The following is a 20,168-nucleotide window of genomic DNA, read 5'->3' on the forward strand; positions in this document are numbered from 1 at the left end:
CGTGTTTCCTTAAGAGCATGTCAGTTTCTCTGGAGTCTAAGTAAGTAGCCAAACTCTATCAGCACATCTTGGACATTAGATGCTGTTGACAAATAGTTCTTCAAAGCACATTGCAAATAAGTGAACTCACAGATTCTAGGTACTGAGGATCAGAACATTTCCTGCCATTGCTAGGGAAATTAAAGAAGAGTGATTCCATTTAAGGCACAGAGGCAAAAACAACCAACGTAACAATGGCCAGAAAACACATGTAAGAGAATGTCACAGGCATTTATGAAGATACCTCCAGTCATGGTGGGGGAAGGGAAGTTCCAACTTGTCCAGTCCTGTAGCTGCCCTGTCCAGAGAGGTACCTACATAAGGGGCCTTGGCATCTCTCCACTCAGATACTTCTCAACTCCGAGGGCTGAGTCATTCTCAAAATTTTTAAGGATTAATAAGAGCATAAATATGGATCAATCAAAAGAGTAGCAATTGCTTAATTAATTGACTTTGGAAAACTACTGAATAAGCTTGCATAACAGGCTTTTGAAGTATTTTATAATATGCAAATATCCTCTAGAAATAAATTTTATAATCTCCACCCCTCCCCCACATTAACATAAGAAGGGAGAAGAATTCAACTACAGCCAAATTTTCTGATTTGCTTGGAACTTATTTCACAGCACAAAGAAAAAGGCATTTCACATTGACTGTCGAAAATTCCCTGAAATATATTACCTAAAAAACTGGAAAGGGGTAAGTGTTTGCGTGGTTTGTAACTGTAAAACAATGATGGGATGGTATTGTTGAAACGGAAATATTTGTGCAGTGAGGACTCTGACATGTTTCCAAATACCTCTCCTCTACTGGCTGCCTAGTTTTATTTAATTTTTGGCCAGGGGATTCATGCTTCAGTCAACTTTTCTTCTTTGTATAAACAAACAAGCATTTATCTAATTTCCAACCAGTCTAGCAAAATTCTGGTGGAAAGGGGGAAGGATCTTGCTAAAAGGAGCAGAACACTATAGGAATCACAGGAAGGCAATAAAAATCAGGATGAGAAGTATGGGGCTATTAGGAGAGATGAAAACACTTTCCAAAACTGCTTCTCTGGATATCTCTGGACTTGCCACATTGCTCTGACTAATCATATGGAGAGTTTTGTACTATGGGGGAATGACATCCAGTTAGTCGATAATCAGGTCTTTCATTTTGGCCAAACAATAATTCATAATAAGGAGTCAGTTTCTTGGGAGTATAAGTTAGTAGCCAAACCCTATCAGCACATAAATGTATGAATTTTGATGTATATGTTTATTTCATATACTTATTCATATATATTTCATATATTTATTCCATATATTTATTCCCTGTGAGAACTGAGGAAAAACATAGTCCCACCAACTCCATCAGTACACTGCTATCATTGTTTTGTGTTTGTGGAAAACATTTGCATCTATAGCTGGACAGTAAATTTGTAAATAAAAGTCAGGAATTATGAACTCAAAATATTTCTAATGCAGAAGTTGGTAATTTTTCAACTAAGATAGCTCAGTATAGTGGTTAAGAACAATTGTGAAGCCAGGTGGCTCAGGACCCATGCCAGCCTGCAGCTCCTGCCTATGTGCATGTGGGCAAATTCCTTACCCTCTGTGAGCCTGGCTGCTCATCTGTGAAAGAGAAGCAGCAATAATACCTGTGTGAGCGGGGTGTCCTAAGGATCAAATGAATTGAGATACAGGCAACACTGAGAACAATACCCAGAGAAGGACAAGGGGTGCAATATAAATTTTAGCTCCTATGGGTCTTTATTTTAAATAAAATTTCCAATTGATACTAGCCAAGGTTAGCACCCTAATTTCAAAATAATGAAATGGACTTCAAACTTTTTGGTGGACAAAAACAAGTAGAACCATGTATACAGAATATTCTTATTAAAATTCAGAGGTATGGCCAGGTGTGGTGGGGCATGCCTGTAATCCCACCGGTTCCTGAGGCTGAGGCAGGAGGATTGAGAGCTCAAAGCCAGCAACAGTGCAGCACAAAACAACTGAGTGAGACCCTGTCTCTAAATAAAATACAAAAATGGGCTGGGGATGTGGCTCAGTTATTAAGTGCCCTCGAGTTCAATCCCTGGTACAAAAAAAAAAAAAAAAAAAAAAAAATCAGAGATGTGAAGAGACCATAATGGATGACCACATAGCGTTGTTCTTATACTACAAGTAGGGTATGCTGTCACAGCTATTGAATTAGGCAATTGTAACTTACTTGTCAAAGGGGATGTTTCTGAATGCAGTACTCTTGTGTTGTGAGGGAGGGAGGATTTTCTGTAGCTTCCACACTGGCCCACCCTGTCCCACCCTCTTGGCCAAGTGATCCACCTTTCCCTCAAATATTAATCCTGAGCTCTCAGTGGCTGAGGCTGTTTCCTCCTTGGCCTCTGGGCTGGGTTAACATCCTTTTGAAATAGAGTCAAGTGGAACAAGCAACGCTATTTTTTTTCACGTTATCTATAATTGCCAAAGGCAGAACATATTTATGCTCAAAATCCTTTAAGAACCCTAGGAGTGACATTGCCCAAATCTTGATTTGCTGAGAGAGTTTTTGTAACTATCATACTTTGAAATAACCTTTTCTCTAAAGACATCTTCAAAAAGCAGTTTATTTATTTTCTAAATCACCTCTGACGCTGTCCTTTTCCCTGTTTTTGTGCTGCAACAGACTCCTGGGCTCCATGTCCTTCGTCCAGGGGATGGATTGCAGCTGTGTTCCTTTGGGTGACATTAGCAGAAATGTCAACCAGATATGTCTGGTGCTTATTTTTCTTTATTATAGTTCTCCCCTCTTTTCAGTGGGCTATGTTAACATTTGAAGGGAAATATTTCCAAACCTTTGTGTCTGCAACTTTAATGAAAAGGTGTTCTTCTCGGTTTTGGAGAGCATACAATCATTCAGGGATTTAATTCTCATTAATCTTAGTTTACTGCACAGACAGCCTTTGAATTACTTTCTGGTGGTTTTCTACCTCTGCACACAGAGGCAAGTGAGTTGAGGGAAGGAAGAGGAGACAATAGGAAATTGAAACAGAGGAGCCCTCAGATACCCTATCACAAAAATAGTCCTCCAGAATTTGGAATAATAAATCCCTAATTAGATTGATCTGTCAGACTTCATCTTTTCACTTTCCTTAGGAAACCAAGCCTAAATCAATCAATCTATCTATCTACATTATTAAAAACTAGAAATAGAAAAAAAAACTGTACAATCATATAGAGGACCAAGAGAGTCCAGCCTGCAGCACTGCCATGGAAAGAACTGGAAAGCAGGGAGAGAATATTCTAGAATATAGAAAGATTTCAACTTAGCTCTCATTAACCTTACTTCCTGTCAATGTTTCTAAGCAGACCAGGCATCCTCCCCATTTGCTTTGTTGTTTTTTTTTCTTTTAATTTTTGTTTTTATTCTCATCACAGACATATGCTAAGCTATTCATTTACAATTTTAATAGTGTCTCTAGATCATAAACCCATTATTTCTTCTCCTACTAGCTTATTAGTCTATTAACAACTTCACGCTGTGAAAACAAATTAGAATTGGATAACCTACCCAGTTTTTGACACCACTTTCCAGCTCTTTAGCAATCGCTTCAGATACTGATAAACCTAAATATAGAAGCAAGAAACACATAGCTAAAATAATTTAGTATCTCAGTGATTAAAGCAAAAGCATGCAATCACTAGCTCAGAGCCTCCGAGCCAGCCTCGCAGCTGTCACATCTGATCATTGTTTATTTTGTTTTATTCATTCCAAAGGTACATGAGACATGCACCCCAGAATTTAAATATTTCTAGTATTCTAGTACATGGGTATTAAGAAGAAAAGATTGTTTTTAGTTTCTTAAAATTCACTGAAAAATAAAAACAATTCTGAATATCAATCCAGGTGGGTTCCTTGGGTTGGAAATTTCCATTAAAATTCAACAAGCATTAAAGTTAAAAAAAAAAAAAAAAAGAACAGTGTGACATTGCACAAGACCAAGAGATGACAGGAGATATTAGTTCAAAGTTCAGGAGAACAACTAAGGGAAACACACCCCTTGTGTTTTCAAGCCTCATAGCTGAACCCAAGGTAAAAAAGGAATTAGCTCTCAAATAGTGGAGTTCTCAGGAGCCTTTCAATCTTCCAGTGCCACTGACACTTAATACTGGATGGCAAGCACTTTCCATTCCATCTTCCCACACACAACACAGAGCTGGAGCTGCTTCACTCCTAAATTGCTTCAAGGTATGAAACACTCCAGCAAAAGGCCAGATTTCTGAAAGTCTCCATAAGCTTAGGGCAATATACAGTCCAAACCATTTCCTTTCTGATAAAGTAAATTAGTTTGTCTTTTACTACAGACTGCAGACATTTAAAGTAGTAGTTTGCAGTTCTAAAAAGCACTCATGCCCACGTCGGCAGTTTCAGGATGTTTTATTGTTGAACTTCCATAGAAGCTAATAAACATTTGTCTGGATTCCCATTTATATTTTCAGTACCAAAAGAATACACAGCACTAACAGAATTTCTTCAAATTAGATATTTATATCGGCCACAAAATTTTATAGACTGAATCAGCTTTAAAGGGCCTAAGTAGAGAAATGACGTTCTTCCAAGCATGAGCAAGTGACCTCTACTTCACCCTGGGCATCGTTCAATGGACAGGAGTGACCACTCTCAGGAAAACATGTTCTATTTAACTTCTTTCCCTTCCTGCCCTATGATCCTGGCTCTTTGAAAAGGGTAGTCTGGTAGAAGAGGTAGCAGTGACAAATAACTAGCCTTCTAGAGAATCTAGAAAATATGTAGCCTCTTGATCACAAAGGAACACTTCATTGTATTTAAGAAAGAACATGGAGGTGGCTCCTAGTTGCCAGGAAGAGACTTTTACAGGTACTTCAGCAGACAAATATTCCCCAGGCCATCGGTAGAGAAATGTTTTATTTCATTAGATTTCTCCAAGACTTGCTGTGCTTCTGTGAGCACAGAACTAATCCACTTTGGGAAGTGAAATCCACTTTAAGCTGTGACGTATACCTCAGACGGCTAATCACACCATTCTGAAAAATCACACATGACAAATCACACAGAGATAACTCGTTAGATCTCACTGTGTCTGCATTTTCCTAAAAATGAATAGAGGGTTTTTAATACACTTTTAATTTGTTCACTGAACTTTTTAGTTTCAGAAGAAAAGTCACATTTCCCTACAAAAAATAAAGCCTATCTCTTACAACAGTCTTCACCACACATTTCTGTGACCATGGCACTGTGTTAGTTCCAGCAAAGCCTTTATGAACAGAAGGTTTAACTGCACACCATATTCTGAAAACTTTTTCATGACGATCTGTTAGCGGGAAAAATGCTCTGTGCTTTTTTTTCCTCTATGAACTAAATAATTCACTAAATAAGAACTAATATCAGTTCATGATGGTGGACTGAAAACACTAACCAGAAACTTCCTGCAATGTTCTACTGGGATACAGAGTACAGAAGAATTTATAAAATTACAATAGTATTGAAGAACATGGGCAGGAGTTGAGACATGTGTATGCAGGTAATAAGACCGTAGAAGTTGGTTCTTTATTGAGAAAAATTTAAAACAGTTATTCCACTATATTTTAATAATATTTTTATTTAATAAAAGTAACTCAAAGGAATTATCTGGAAGTATAAAAATTAATACCTTCTTGTTAAGCATGTACTGTATCTTTAGCCTAATCCTACCAAGATGAAAAAGTTAAATATTAAGGGTTATTTCCCATTTTCTTCCTTGTTCCTCTGAGCTTCCACAAACCTCCCTGATAGAGTTAGTCTTCGTTTTTAGAAAACAAAAACATATTTTAAAAGATTCATTCATTCCTAAAGTCATTTCTTCATATTTAGAAAGCAACTACTGTGTTTCAGATTCTAGAGTGGAGCTGAGCAGGAACAAAGAAGTCTGAGACACAGAAGATTCTGAAAGTCCACCACTGGAAACCTCCTAAGGAGCACAGTAAATAGAGAGCAAAAGGCCTAAGTGCCAAAAAACATGTTCAAAGTTCAAGAGGAATAAGAACAAAGGAGACAGAAGGAATGCCAGTTCAGACACAGTATATGCATGTACTGAGATGCTAATTTCTCACCAAAAATTTTGGTATTTTCAGAACTAATTTTGTTGCTAATATTATTATGCTTTATTTTTATTTATTTTCTTCAGGCCATCCATCTTCATGCTTGGGAATTGGGAATTCTTTGTCATTCTAAGAACAATGTTCATCTAGCCTCACCTCAATGGGTTATTTCTACTAGAATATTTAGTTTCATTGAATACTGTAGAATATATGCTCATATGAAAAAAAATTGACTTACTTAGAAATGTGCAATTGTGTCTTATTTTATCAAAATTGGTCATATTCTTTTAATAAAATTATTCATATAAAACAAAATGTACAGAGTCCAATTAAAAGAAAATCCTCAGTTCTATGTTGAAACTTATATTTTGAGGGAAATTAAGTGATCCTCCCAAGATTTAGGAACAAGAAATTTAATAACTATTGAACACCTAGATGAAGCAAACACAAAAAGACTACAATAATAGTAAATGCAAGGGGGAAAGAGACCAAAACTGAAGCCATGAGACAGACAATAGCAATGGAATACAAACACAATCACAAAAAAAGACAGCTGATGTCTAAAGAAAAGAACCCGATGGAAACATAAAAGAATAAGATATATGATAGGAGAAAACTTCACTGAAATAAAAAAAAAAAAAAGCAAACTTACACATTTGATAGAGTATATAGGTTAATATAAAGACATATTCTGGTTAAGCTGTTGAACCTAAAGTGTAAAGAAATAATTTTCCAACATTCTGAATGAATAAAAGTGAGTCATTTATCAATGGGGGAAAAACCAGACTGGCTCCAAGCTTCTCTCTGAGAGAGTTCAGTGACAGAAGCCAATGAAACAACTATAACAATGCAGGAGGAAGAAAGTTCAGACTTAAGTTGCTGACAGTTTCATACGTGAGAGAACACAGGGATTACGTGAAGCACCCTCGTCACTTCTTGACAATGGCACTGGAAATTCCAGAATGCAATCCAGCCTAGCACAGAGACTAAAGATTCCAATTGGAGAGGCTGTGGTTAAAGGATCTGGAACAAGCATCAAATCCATTAACATTCGGAACTAAGATCTAACAATTGGAGGAAGCATGTTTGAAGAACAGAATGCACATATTATAGTGCCTGACATATTACAAATAATACAAGTAATAAAAGCCAAGAGGTATAGGAGGAAAAGCAGGAAGAAGTGTAATTATTTGTTTACAAAATCAATAAAGTCATTTCTGTAAGACAAAATTCCTAAGGCAGGCTTTCTAAATCTTGATAAAGAACACCAAAAGTTGCTTTTAAGAATCTTAATCAATACTGAGATACTCCTTTTAAAAAAAATCAAAAAATATTTTTGAAATATAAAATTAATACATTTCACACAGTTCTTAGCTCTTTCAGGGCATTAGGATGGGTGGGAAAAGGGTACAGAAAACCTTGACAGGAAACTGATTTTCCCACAGAGAAGCTGGCACCATCTAGAGATGTCTATTACAAAAGCTGGTATTATTCTATGAGAAACTGAAAGGCCAGATATAGGATCATTAAGCATACTCAGCTTCTCACAGCAACAAACCATTTTACCACAACGTATCCTGCAGGGCCTTCTAATTGGAGAAGGATTTTGTTGCACAACATTTATAATATAGGACTCTCCAATTACAAAGAAATGAATTTAGAGTAATGGAGAAAAAAAGTAGAAAATGTAGAAAATAGAGGTAGAAATGAACTGAAAGATGAGCTGTCAAAACAAACAGAAACAGATGAAAAGCAAAATCCAGCAAAAAATAAATTCATATATATGGTTAGTGTGAAAAACATCAACAAGAATTAAGTCAAACTGAGGCAAAATAACATGAATTTAAACTGAAAAATAAAAGTGTGGCAACATGCGTGAAGAAAGAGTTGGGAGATGAAGTGAAATTCATAAAATCAGGATGGAAAGGCTTTGCGTATAAAATAAATATACTTTCTAAAAATATGATATGAGTAAAAGTGTTCACAAAGAGTATAAAATTTCTACTTTCAGAGAATACAATTAACTTGTAATTGAAGAATTATAATAAACTAAAATAGAATTATACTAGATTGCTTTTGCTTTGATGTCTTTCCTTGAAACCAGAGATTAGCCTCAAAAGTTTTTCTTCTCAGATGTAGTATTGCTCTTGGAAATGGCCATCTTTTCCTGATGAACACACACCCCAAACAACTTAACATCCATACACAGAGCAGACAGAAATGATTTGGCAACTCTCATTCTATCTGCTTTCACAGGAGAGATCTAGCCTGAGAGTCCAGAACAAACAGGAGAAATATGAGAAAGTGCGTAGAATCACAAAGCACATGTGACCTTCGTTTGGTTTAAAAGTATAACTTTAAGTTGGCTAAGAACAAATGTCTTTGAACTCAGCTTAACTTCTGTGTGTGAAGCTGGGGAGCTCCATTGCCTAGAGCCCCGACTCCGCCTCAATACTGACCATTTGTCATTTCAACCCTATTGTTCTTCCTTCCCCCACTCACCACACATCAAATGTGGCTTACAGGCAAAAGAACATGGGAATATTTAGGTCTGAGACGATCCACATAAAAACCAGAGTGGCAAGTTCTTTGTATAAGTCACCAGTGCTACTTTCTGATAAAAGAGATCACAACTTAGCTTGTAGGAAGATGAAGAAATGTAAAAATATATCCACAGGGAGAGTATGAAGGAAAAAAAAAGTCTACTCACTTTGGGAAGGGCCTGATCTTATAGATTAGATTTCATCATACTCAAGTCACCATTGATTATTAAGATGTACTATTATTTATGTAACACTATGTAAGTAAAGAGACTACCAACTGTGACACAATCCTTTTTTTAATCACACATTTTCATTTTATACTTACTGAAAGAGCTCTTTTAGACTTAGACTTGTAGATCATGTTGCTCTGTTTCTAAGCCTTTTTACATACACTGAACAGCATAATCTTTTTGAAGGCAGTTTACAGTGCAATTACACTCAACCTATTTCAATTGAAGTGATGACAGGATGAGCAGTTATGGACAATCTGCACAGGCAATCACAATTATGTCATGACCACCACCTGGCTAATAACAATTTAAAGATGCCACAGATGCTAAGATGCATCCCAATTTCAGAGGTAGTAAAATGTAAGAACAAAACTTTGAAATATAGTGAAGTATGCTTTTTTTAAAATCACAGCTGATACACATTTTTAATGTGTTGTGCACACTTAGAAACATGAAGAACCTTAAGTCAATATTTTCTTGACTATGCTATCTTTAAATATTACTGCTTCTGACATTAAGCTTTATGGTCTATGTGTGCACATGAATGGAACCATTTGGTTGAGATAAAAGAAAATTATCTAGTACACTGAGGTTTTCACTGATTTTGGTAAATGTGCTGCTATAAACATTGATGTGGCTGTGTCCCAGTAGTATGCTGTTTTTAAGTACTTTGGGTATAGACCAAGGAGAGGGATAGCTGGGTCGAATGGTGGTTCCATTCCCAATTTTCCAAAAAATCTCCATACTGCTTTCCATATTGGCTGCACCAATTTTCAGTCCCACCAGCAATGTATGAGTGTGCCTTTTTCCCCCCACATCCTCGCCAACACTTATTGTTGTTTGTATAATAGCTGCCATTCTGACTGAAGTGAGGTGATATCTTAGAGAGGTTTTGGTTTGCATTTCTCTAATTGCTAGCAATGATGAGCATTTTTTCATATATTTGTTGATTGACTGTATATCATCTTCTGAGAAGTATCTGTTCAGGTCCTTGGCCCATTTATTGATTGGGTTATTTGTTTTATTAGTGCTTAGCTTTTTGAGTTCCTTATATACCCTAAAGATTAGTGCTCTCTCTGATATGTGGGAGGGGTAAAAATTTGCTTCCCTCCTGTAGGTTCTCTATTCACCTCATTGTTTCTTTTGCTGAGAAGCAACTTTTTAGTTTGAATCCATCCCATTTATTATGGCTTTATGTGAGGAAGAAAACAATTGATCTTATTTATCTATTACTGTACACATTGAACAAGACAACAGAAATCACATAAAACATAAGAAAAAAATTAAACAGAACCTGGTATGAAAATGTAGAATATGCCAGGATCATAGCAATTCCATTACCATATCGGTTTGTTTTTCTGTGGTTCTGGGGATTGAACCCAGGGGCATTCTACCACTGAGCTACATCCACAGCCTTTTTTTCTTTTCTTTAAATTTTGAGACAGTGTCTTTCTAAGTTGCTGAAGCTGGCATCAAACTTGTGATCCTTCTCCTGCCTCAGTCTCTCAGGCTGCTGGGATTACAGGCATGTGCCACTGTGCCCAGCCTACCAGTGTTTTTTAATATAGGAGTAGTATTAGCCAAAATGGATGAGCAGATGAATTCCAGGACAGCTGCCCCATCAGATGCTGTCTTCTGCCCACTTAAGCTTAGGATTGTTTATCTCCTGATATTTCCTTCATGACTAACCTGCATTCATGCAAAGATTCAGCTTTTCATAAGATTCTACTTCTCCCTTCTTCAATAATTTATAATACTTGGCTATACTTAATACTTTATTCATGCTAAAAAAATAAAACCCAACTCCAAGGTCCCTGTATATTATACAGGTAGACACTGCTCCTCTAATCAATTCTGAGCTTATAAATCAGTATCTAAACCAAATCCCTGTCCATACCTGAGGACCAGAGAAAGTCGTTCTTTTGAATTTTAATAACACAAGACTAGACTGCATTATAAGGAATGATGTTTGAATTTTAAAATACTGTTTATTTGTTCTAATGGGGGCAAGTCTGGTCTGGTCATGCTGGAACAGAGCAGAAAGTGTCTCCATGTCTCCATGATGACACACCCCTGAAGCTTTCCCAAGGATCCTAAACATCAAGTCCTATTCCCACTGGCTAGATGTTCTCATCTGAAAAGTCACTTTGCTGGTTTAAGGCACTTAACACATGTTCAACATGCTCAAATAAGCCCTGTCAGTGTGGATCAAAGGAGAAGGGTTGATATCCATGGGGGAAAAAGAGCTCTTAAGTGGCCAATTCCAGGGAGCCAAAAGGTTCCCAAATCCAGAACTAAAAAAGAAATTACATCAATACAAAGGATCAAAAAGCAGAAAAGAAACTCTAACTACATCTTGATATTCCATGAATAGAAACTAATTATATTGCCTGTATTGGCCTTTATCTAAGTGGGTACGTTGGTTTTGATCAAGCCAAATACCAAGAAGTTTAGCTGCAGTTACTGAATAACATTTACATCCTCTTGGGATGCTCTGGTGGTGGAGGCAACAGGCACCGCAGCCACAGACCAGACAGGCCTATGGAGTAACAGTGGCTCTTGGTGCCTTGCTGGCTTCTACTCTCGTTGGGAAAGTGTTGACTCCAACCCTAGATGATCAGTTAGGCAAGCTGAAAGGCAGCAAGTTCCTCTGAAAACAACAGAGATAAATGAAAGAGTTCAGCAAAAGATTCAATTAGATGTGGTTACATAATATTTTCCCAAGAACATCTATACTGGGTTACTTTTTCCCTTGGAGTTTTAGTTTTGTTGGCCTAATCTGAGAGGTAAAAACTGGGGATTTTCTGCTGTTCTATTAATGGTGATGGTCATCATCTCTAAATTGAGCTATCATGATATGGTTATTAATTGCTACTATGTGTATTTTTCATGCTTACTAAATCACCACATTGAAACACTTGGAGATTTCGGGCTGTTACTGTCCAACAGAAATGTGGACAACACTCATTTTATAACAGCCATATTAATAACTAGAAAGAGACAAGATGACATAATCATGTATTTTATTTACCCAATATGAAATAAACATAAAAGGTGATTGCTTTATTTTAAATATTTTTATCGTAGAAAAGCTTCAATATCTGGTATATATTCTAGACTTACAGCACAATTTAATTGGGATTAGTTTTAATTACAAGTGCTCAATAACCACATATAACTAATAGCTATCGTAAGAAGAGCACAGTTCTAGACCTTCATAGAAAATAACAAAAAGAGATCTAGTCTACATCTTTTAGCAAGAGGAGTTCCATTGTCTACTTGCCCAGTATCTTATTACAATGTTTCATCACTGACCTCCTGTTCTCAATTCCCCAATTCTTTTTAAAGAAAAAAATATATTCACATTTGTATAAAGCTGAAAACATGATGTAAGCTCTACAGATCGACTCCGAAAAGTAGACTGCTTCTCCATCCTGTTGGTGCCTAAAGCAGAACACCCAACTGAGGTAGAAAGGATGACTTTTACTAGGATGGTTCCCAGTATACAATATACCAACAGATCTGATAATTTGAGAGAGGATAGTTTCAGTTCCCAAACTCTTACTTTTCTATGGGTGCAGGAACTGTAGTTAGGAATATAATTACTGAAAGGACAAGGCAAAAACTGCAGCTCTAAACTGTGATTATGCAAAGTCCACACTCCTACTGAAAGCACTCTGCCAGATGGCAGTTCCACCGGCAAGAAACCCAGGAAATGAGTGCATGGTCTTCAGCTTCCCTTTATCATCAGTCTATCATCTGAAGATCTTCATTATTACTCAGCTGGATTGATGCTGGAAGAACCTTCTTTGACCAGTAAATACACTCATTGCAGATTGGTAAGAGCTTCAGGTCCATTTATATGCTGGTGCACATTAGAGAACTGTTGACATGAATGCAAACCTTTCAAAAATCATTCTTCCTTCCTCTTGCCAAAGCAACTTTCCCTCTTCTCTCTAATTCACCCATTGTCAACCCAAACAGACCTTTGAGTGGGGGGTCTACTATGGCAATTGAGAAGATGAAAAATTCAGCCATAAAATTTGACAAGATAGCTAGTTTCTTTTGGTTTCATCCATTAATTCATCTGATACTACTGAGCAATTACATTGTGCCCGACACCATGCTAGATATGTGTTTAAGAAGATATGGGGACTGGGGTTGTGGCTCAGTGGTAGAGCAATGCCTAGCACTTACGAGGCCCTGGGTTCGGTCCTCAGCACAACATAAAAAATAAACAAATAAAATAAAGATCTTCTTTTAAAAAGAAGGTAAGATGTGGTCACTAACTTCAAAGTCCTGCCATCCAGTAGGACAGAAGGCAAGCCTAAACCGCAGGACATGTGATAAGGACAATGATCAGGAGGCATAGGATACCTTGGGAGTACAGAGGAGGGACATCCCCTCAGACTGAGGGCCTCATGCAGGCACCTGGAAAAAACAACGTGTGAAATGAGGATGGAAACGGACATCAAATTCAGCAGGGTGAAGCTGGTTATGGTTCCTCACACCTATAATCCCAGATACTCAAGTGACTGAGGCAGGAGGATCACAAAGTTGAGGTCAGCCTAAGCAAATTAGGTCTCAACAGGAGCATTAGAAATGAGAACAAAGGTCAGGTGCTGTTGCAATGTGCCCATGATCTGAGCTATTCTGGAGGCTGTGACAAGAGGATCACAAATTTGAGGCAAGCCTAGGCAATTTAGCAAGACCCTGTCTCAAAAATTTCAAAAGACTAGGAATCTAGCTCAGAGGTAGAACACCACTGGGTTAACTTCCCAGTAGAGAGAGAGAGAGACAGACAGACAGACAGACAGAACAAAAGCATAAAAGTGGTGACATTTGAGATTAATTTTTATCTGGGAAAATCAGAACTATATTTCAAAGCAGACTGAATTGCCAAATCCACACTGACAACAATTCCCATCTTGAGGTGGCAGACCACACCGAGCTCAGAATAGTTGGACAAGGTTCACACACAATGGGGAAGATGGGAAGGTGGTTTGTGGTATGGTTCACCACATTTGTCCTCACTACCTTCACAACTTCAGGGGCCACACTTGGAGGGAGACAGTGTACTGTTCAGAAACTGTCAACATGAAGCATAAATGGCAATCTCTCGTGTTCCTCTCAAAGATAATGAAATGGCCACAATCAAATGGCCAATTCTCTTGTCTCTATGCTTTGCCCACTGACAGTTTGATTTTGTATTCAGCATTTATTGAACACAACCGCCTTTGATCTGAGGGCAGGTAGTGCTGTGATGACCACAAAAAGAGCAAATCAATTACTCACAAGTGGCAGGAATCCTCACAAAAGATAATGGGGTGATTCATGCCCTTGGGCCTATTTCCAATGCCTCAGACCAATATCTAAGTGCATATTGATTTCCAAATTGATTGCAATGTAGCAGAAAAATCAAGATAGGTATACTTACTGGTAGGCAGAAATGTACCAGAGCCCAGAGGAGAAAATAAATGAAGAGTCATAAAAAAACTCAAGTAAATTAGAATCAGTTCTTGAAGGTGAATCTCCTTTCAGAAAACTTGTATGCTCACTCTCCATGGGCTGGCAGGGTTAGTAATGTGCATCTTACCCAATATTCATTCTCCTCTTAGCAGAACCTTGATTTTTTTGGCAGTGGGGAACCTCAACTCAATCACAGCTAGGGGTGGCTGTGTGACAGAGTATGGGCCATGAAATGACTTGGAATTCTCCTGGGTTTCTGGGAGAACTCACTGGGAGCAGGCTACCCCTTTAGCCCTCTGCCCATCTCTTCTTCCTGAATAGCAAGTGTGAACCCAGGTGGCCTACTACTCTTACTACCACAGGTAATCAGAGTCAGGTAAGGTATATAGAGCAGCAAGGCAGAGGAGAAACCACCCTGGACTCCTACGGGGGGGGGGGGATGGAGGGGGTAGACATACTCCTGATTTATTTAAGCCACCATTTATTCAGGTTTTCCATTAGGTGCAGCTGAACCCTAGCTTATAAATGACTTATTCTAAATGTTCCATGAAATCAAATCCTTAAATTTTTACATCTTTTAGTTTTATATTCTTCATGACATTCAGTAATTAAATTCTGAATTCTTCTTTAAAAAGTATACTCAATGGAAACTGCCAGGTTTAGTACTGAAGTAAAGAAGGACATTTAAAAACTTGGTGATAATACAAATTAGTTTTTCTTCAGTTCTGAGCCGAATATATTTAATAAAGTGTACTACTATGTAATTGGATTATAACGTTCAAAAAGGAATAAAAATTGGTCTCAATGGTTAGAAAAATGTCTACATCCTAACCTTTAAATAAATCATTACAAATCTCTAACAATAGGAGCTCTAGCTTTGACTCTAAAGTACCAAAGAACTAGAAATGAATCCATACTTTCTAATTTAAAGAGGGTATTTTGGTTATTCAAAATAGTTTCTTATTTATACAGTCATTAAAATTCATCTGTTGCTTTTTTGTGTTAAGCAATGAATGTTGCTTAATGCCTTCCTTTCCCTCCCGATCAGAATAGAAAAAGAAATTAGGGCTTGGGAGGTATTCTGTTGTTGTTTCAGGGTTTTTTGTGCCCTGGGGTTCTCCATCTTTCTTTTTCCAGTAAAAAATTAGTTTCATTAGATGCCCATAGTAAGCAATAGCAAGAGGCTATGGATTCAAGAAACCAAGGTGTGAAAATATGTTGATGATTTATTTTTTTGACATGCAAAATTAAGGAATTCTGTTGAGCTCTGCCATGACACATGGGCATGCAGGAATCAAGAAGAGCAGTAAATACTAAAATAATCTCCAACTGAGGCAGGAAAGGCAGAGGTAGAGAAACACAGTGAATATTCTTCATGCTTTAAAATCTCCAAGGAATAAAGCTTGAATTAAAGTTATTTTAGCCACATCAGGGTTGCACAGCCCTCACCCATCAGCACGTGCACACACAGCCAGCACTTTGTTGGGAGCACATGGGAAGCAGGAGGAGGGTTTCCTTTGAAGCCCACAGTGCTCCCCAGTGAAAACGAGAATGCCTTGAACAGACCTCACTGCACTGGGTGCTTTGTTACATTCAAATCTAAATGGAAGACACTGGGACTAGAAGAGGCTTTGGGATTTTTTTGTGTATGATTATGTGTTTACCTAGGTAAGTTGTTAAACAGTTTTAAACCAAGTCCTTTAATCCAAGACTCTCTTTGTTACATCAGACTATGAACACTTAGAGCATTAAAAAAAAATACTTATCTATTATGTTCCTTGCTTTGTTTTTCCTCTTTTGCTTTTCTCTATTTATAAGCAACCTCCTCTCTTGCTTTCCCATGGCTTCCAATCTTGAAGCCTATGCTTCTCTTCTTACTACATCTCGATTGTCTTCCTCTTGGGTGATGTTTTTCATTCTTTAATCATGGTTTCCTTTCACTCTCTTCTCCATCTGTTTTGTATTAGGACAGCCCTCCATGCTTCATGGAGGCAAACTGGAAAGCCTTCTGGGCCATTATATGGGCACAGGAAATTGGGAGTGTGGAAAGAGAACTGGGAGCCAGGAGGCGTGCATCTTAGCCCTGACTAAGCCACAAGTAAAGGATATAGCCTTGGAGAAGGAGGCTCTTCTAGCTAGGCTCCCATCTCCTACTGGCAACATGAGGGCAGTAGACTCAGTGCTCTCTAAGGTCTGTAATTCAATGAACCACTTATTAAGGAGCTACTTCATGTATGAAAGATATGCCTCCAAAGGCTCACAAAATATTGAGGGCCAAAATAATCCTCAAACTTTAGCACATACAGGAACCAACCAGAAAAATTGTTTAAAATAAAATCAGATTCCTGGCTCCTATTCCCACAGATGGTAGCTTGGCAAGTTTTGTGGTGGACCTGAAGTATCTGCTATTTTCTGAACACCTCACATTTTTCTTACTGGTCATCCTGTGCATCACACCTTAAAACATATAGTGAGGGCAGGTCAGGTTATCACTGCTGCTATGCCCATAAACAGATAAATAGACCCTTCCTTGAAGGAGTTTCCTATGTTGTAAAATGATCATTTAAAACACAAAGGCAATAATCGACATTTGTCAAACATTAGCTATGAGCTAGGTGTTATTCTAAGAACTTTATATATATTAAAAACATACTGGGCTGGGGATGTGGCTCAAGCGGTAGTGCGCTCGCCTGGCATGCATGCGGCCCGGGTTCGATCCTCAGCACCACATACAAAGATGTTGTGTCCGCCAAATACTAAAAAATAAATATTAAAATTCTCTCTCTCTCCCTCTCTCTCTCTCACTCTCTCTTTAAAAAACAAAACATACTAACTCACTTAATCCTTCACAAAATCAACTTAATTAGAAGCATAATCCAAAAACTTCTCCCTACAATTAATAACTAGGTGATTTTCAGACACACAAACTGGATTTTGAAATAATTAAAATAGTTGAGATGAAGAGAGTAGAAAAATGATGTAGATGGGTCAAAGAATATGATCTTAAAATATTTATACCAATGTCAGGTAGGTTGAGACACCTTCTTAGAGGAAGCATATGGCAATTAATACTTAGTAGAAAACCAAGATGTTTAATGTTTGAAACCAAAGAAAAATAAATTCAACTGTTCTTTCTCTCAATAAATATCTGAGTCTAATTTTATACAAATTTATGAGAAAAACAGATAATATATAGCATTTGCACCATTTGTGGAATATTATGGTATTCTGGGAAGTTTGTGTGAGTTCTTGATCTAGAATGTCCCCATAAACTCATGAATTGAAAGCATGGTCCTCAATGCAGCAAGAGTCAGGCAATGATTGGATAGTGAGAGCTCTGACCTCATTAGTGAATTAATCCACTTAATGGATTAATCCATTGATAGCTAAATGGACTACTGGAAGGTGGAACCTAGTTGGAAGAAATAGGTCACTGGGGGTATACCTTGGAAGGGTTTATCTTGTCCTTGGTCCCTTTCTCTTCCTTTATCTGCTCCCTGACTGTCATGAACTGAGCTGCTTTCCTCTACCCTGCCCTTCCACCATCATGTTCTTGCCTTGGAGACAGCCAACCATGGATTAAACCTCTGAACCCATAAGCCAAAATAAACTTTTCCCTCCTCTAAATTGTTCTTGTCTGGTATTTTGGTCACAGAAAAATTAACATGGTGCCATACAATGTAAATATAATAGTACTAGAAATAATCACCCCCAAACACTTTTTTATGTAAGCAGAAAGAATGTAGAAAAAGAGAAAGTGTGAAAGAAGTCCCAGGACAGAGTCCTAAGAGTCTCCAACAGTAAGAATTAAGGCACCAGAGCTCTGCAATAAAATAAAAACAGAAGCAAGTGACAGGGGAAAATATAACTGGGAGAGAATATGGTATATCTGATGACACAGGAGAAACGACTTAAAGCAGAGAGTTCCAGCTGTGTTGAGTGCTCCTGAAGATGGGGCGAAGGAGGATGGGAAAGGCAGCCTTTGGTCACATAGCACGGGAGCTCCCTGGGACCACTTCAGAAGCAGGAGTTGAGTGGTGGTGGGGGGTCCCAGCCAGACTGAAGTGGGCCTACAGGTGAAGGAGGGACTAGTGATACCCACAGCAAGCGTAGGCATCTCCCCAAAGAAGGCAGGCTATGGAGAGAAGTTGGCAGGGGGCCCATCTATCAGTAAAAATCTCCCTAAAAAAATCAATCTTGATTGACAAGGTGAGACAGAGGTCTTCTGAAACAGAAAGCAAAGGAGAGAAATAATACTAATAAAGAGCTCCATATGTGATTTGCAGTTTTCTGCTTTGCTGGGACCAAACTGGTTAGAATAAGAAGCTGTGGCTTGTGCTCAAACAGCACTGATGGCCACAATGGGAACAGCCCACAGAAGGGGACACAGATGGCTTTTTGAAGAAAATAAGGACCAAGGAGCACAATGCGGTGACAGAGACAGCAATGGAGAAGTAAATGAGAAAATCCAGAACAATTCTAACAGAATGCCAGGAGGCACAGCATACATATTCCCAAGATGATAGGCAAAGACCAATTACCAGCAAGAAGAGTCACAGCCAATGACAGTGGAGGAAGCCCAGAATGGGAGGAAGAGCATCATTCATACATAGCCACACAAAAGAGACATTTCCACAAATAACACTTCCATTCTCAGACACTGAGCATTCTTTACACCTGGGGAAAACTGACTGCAAATGCTGAGAATGGGCTGTTCAACTGAATAGCCACTGATTGGATAAGAATGTAAAATATTATAGAGTTTAATGCCAAAAAAGAGCCCAAATCCACACATCTTCCATCACCACTTCCAGTGTAAGAAAACACCTTTTCACCACATGCCCCTTCTCAAGATGTACTTTTAGTTTTTAAGAATCCATACTTAGAAGTACCAACTTGTCACAGATCTGCCTTCAAGAAGATCACTCAGATTTTCACTACTAATAAATGGCTTCTTAAGCAGATTAGTTTCTAATATGAAAACAAACATTAATATAAAAATTAAATTTCCATATGAAATCAACTTTGTCCTAGAACTATACCCATGAAAATTAGAGTGAGAAAATGTGTCAGATCCTAATTCTCTGTGGAGAAAGCCAAAATACCTATAAAGGAGTCACTCTTTGAAATAGCCATAATATTTATAAAGTGTTTGTTTGTTTGTTTGTTTGTTTTTGGTACTGGGGATTGAACCCAGAGGCCCTTGACCACTGATCTACATCCCAATTTTTTTTCTTTCTTTCTTTTTTTTTTTTTTTTTTTTTGAGATAGAGTATTGCTAAATTGCTGAGGCTGGCCTTGAACTTGTGATCATCCTGTCTCAGCCTCCCAAGTCACTGGGACTAAAGAGATGTGTCAGTGTGCCTGGAAAGATTCATTTTTCAACTCATTGTGGGGACAGTTAAAAAGTAAGGTCTTTAGCTAGGCACCATGGCACATGCACCTGTAATCCCATGGCTTGAGAATCTGAGGCAGGAGGATCCTAAGTTCAAAACCAGCCTTGGCAACTTAGTGAGACCCTGTCTCTAAACTTAAAAATACATATAAAAAAGGGATGGTAATGTGGGTTCAATCCCGGGTACCCCCCCCCAAAAAAAGTAAGGCTTTGTTGAAATTCCTAGACACTGGCATTACTTAGCACCTGGACTTAAAAAACCTCCAAGGCACATAATACTGCTATGAAAGGCCTTGACCTTATTTTTCACCTACCTTTCAAAGACCAGGGATCTGATACTTGACACAAAGAATCTCTGGAAAGTGCCAGAAGCTCAGGCTGTAAGGCAGCATTCAGT

The 20,168-nt window shown here is 38.1% G+C and overlaps 1 protein-coding gene across 1 annotated transcript in view; it reads right to left on the reverse strand.

Moving 5' to 3' along the window:
* Stxbp6 (syntaxin binding protein 6) overlaps nt 1-20,168 on the reverse strand; it is a 254,435-nt gene that overhangs the window by 125,753 nt on the left and 108,514 nt on the right. The window lies entirely within an intron of this gene.

This window comes from Urocitellus parryii, chromosome 6 (assembly GCF_045843805.1).
Source record: "Urocitellus parryii isolate mUroPar1 chromosome 6, mUroPar1.hap1, whole genome shotgun sequence".
Taxonomy (NCBI): Eukaryota; Metazoa; Chordata; class Mammalia; order Rodentia; family Sciuridae; genus Urocitellus; species Urocitellus parryii.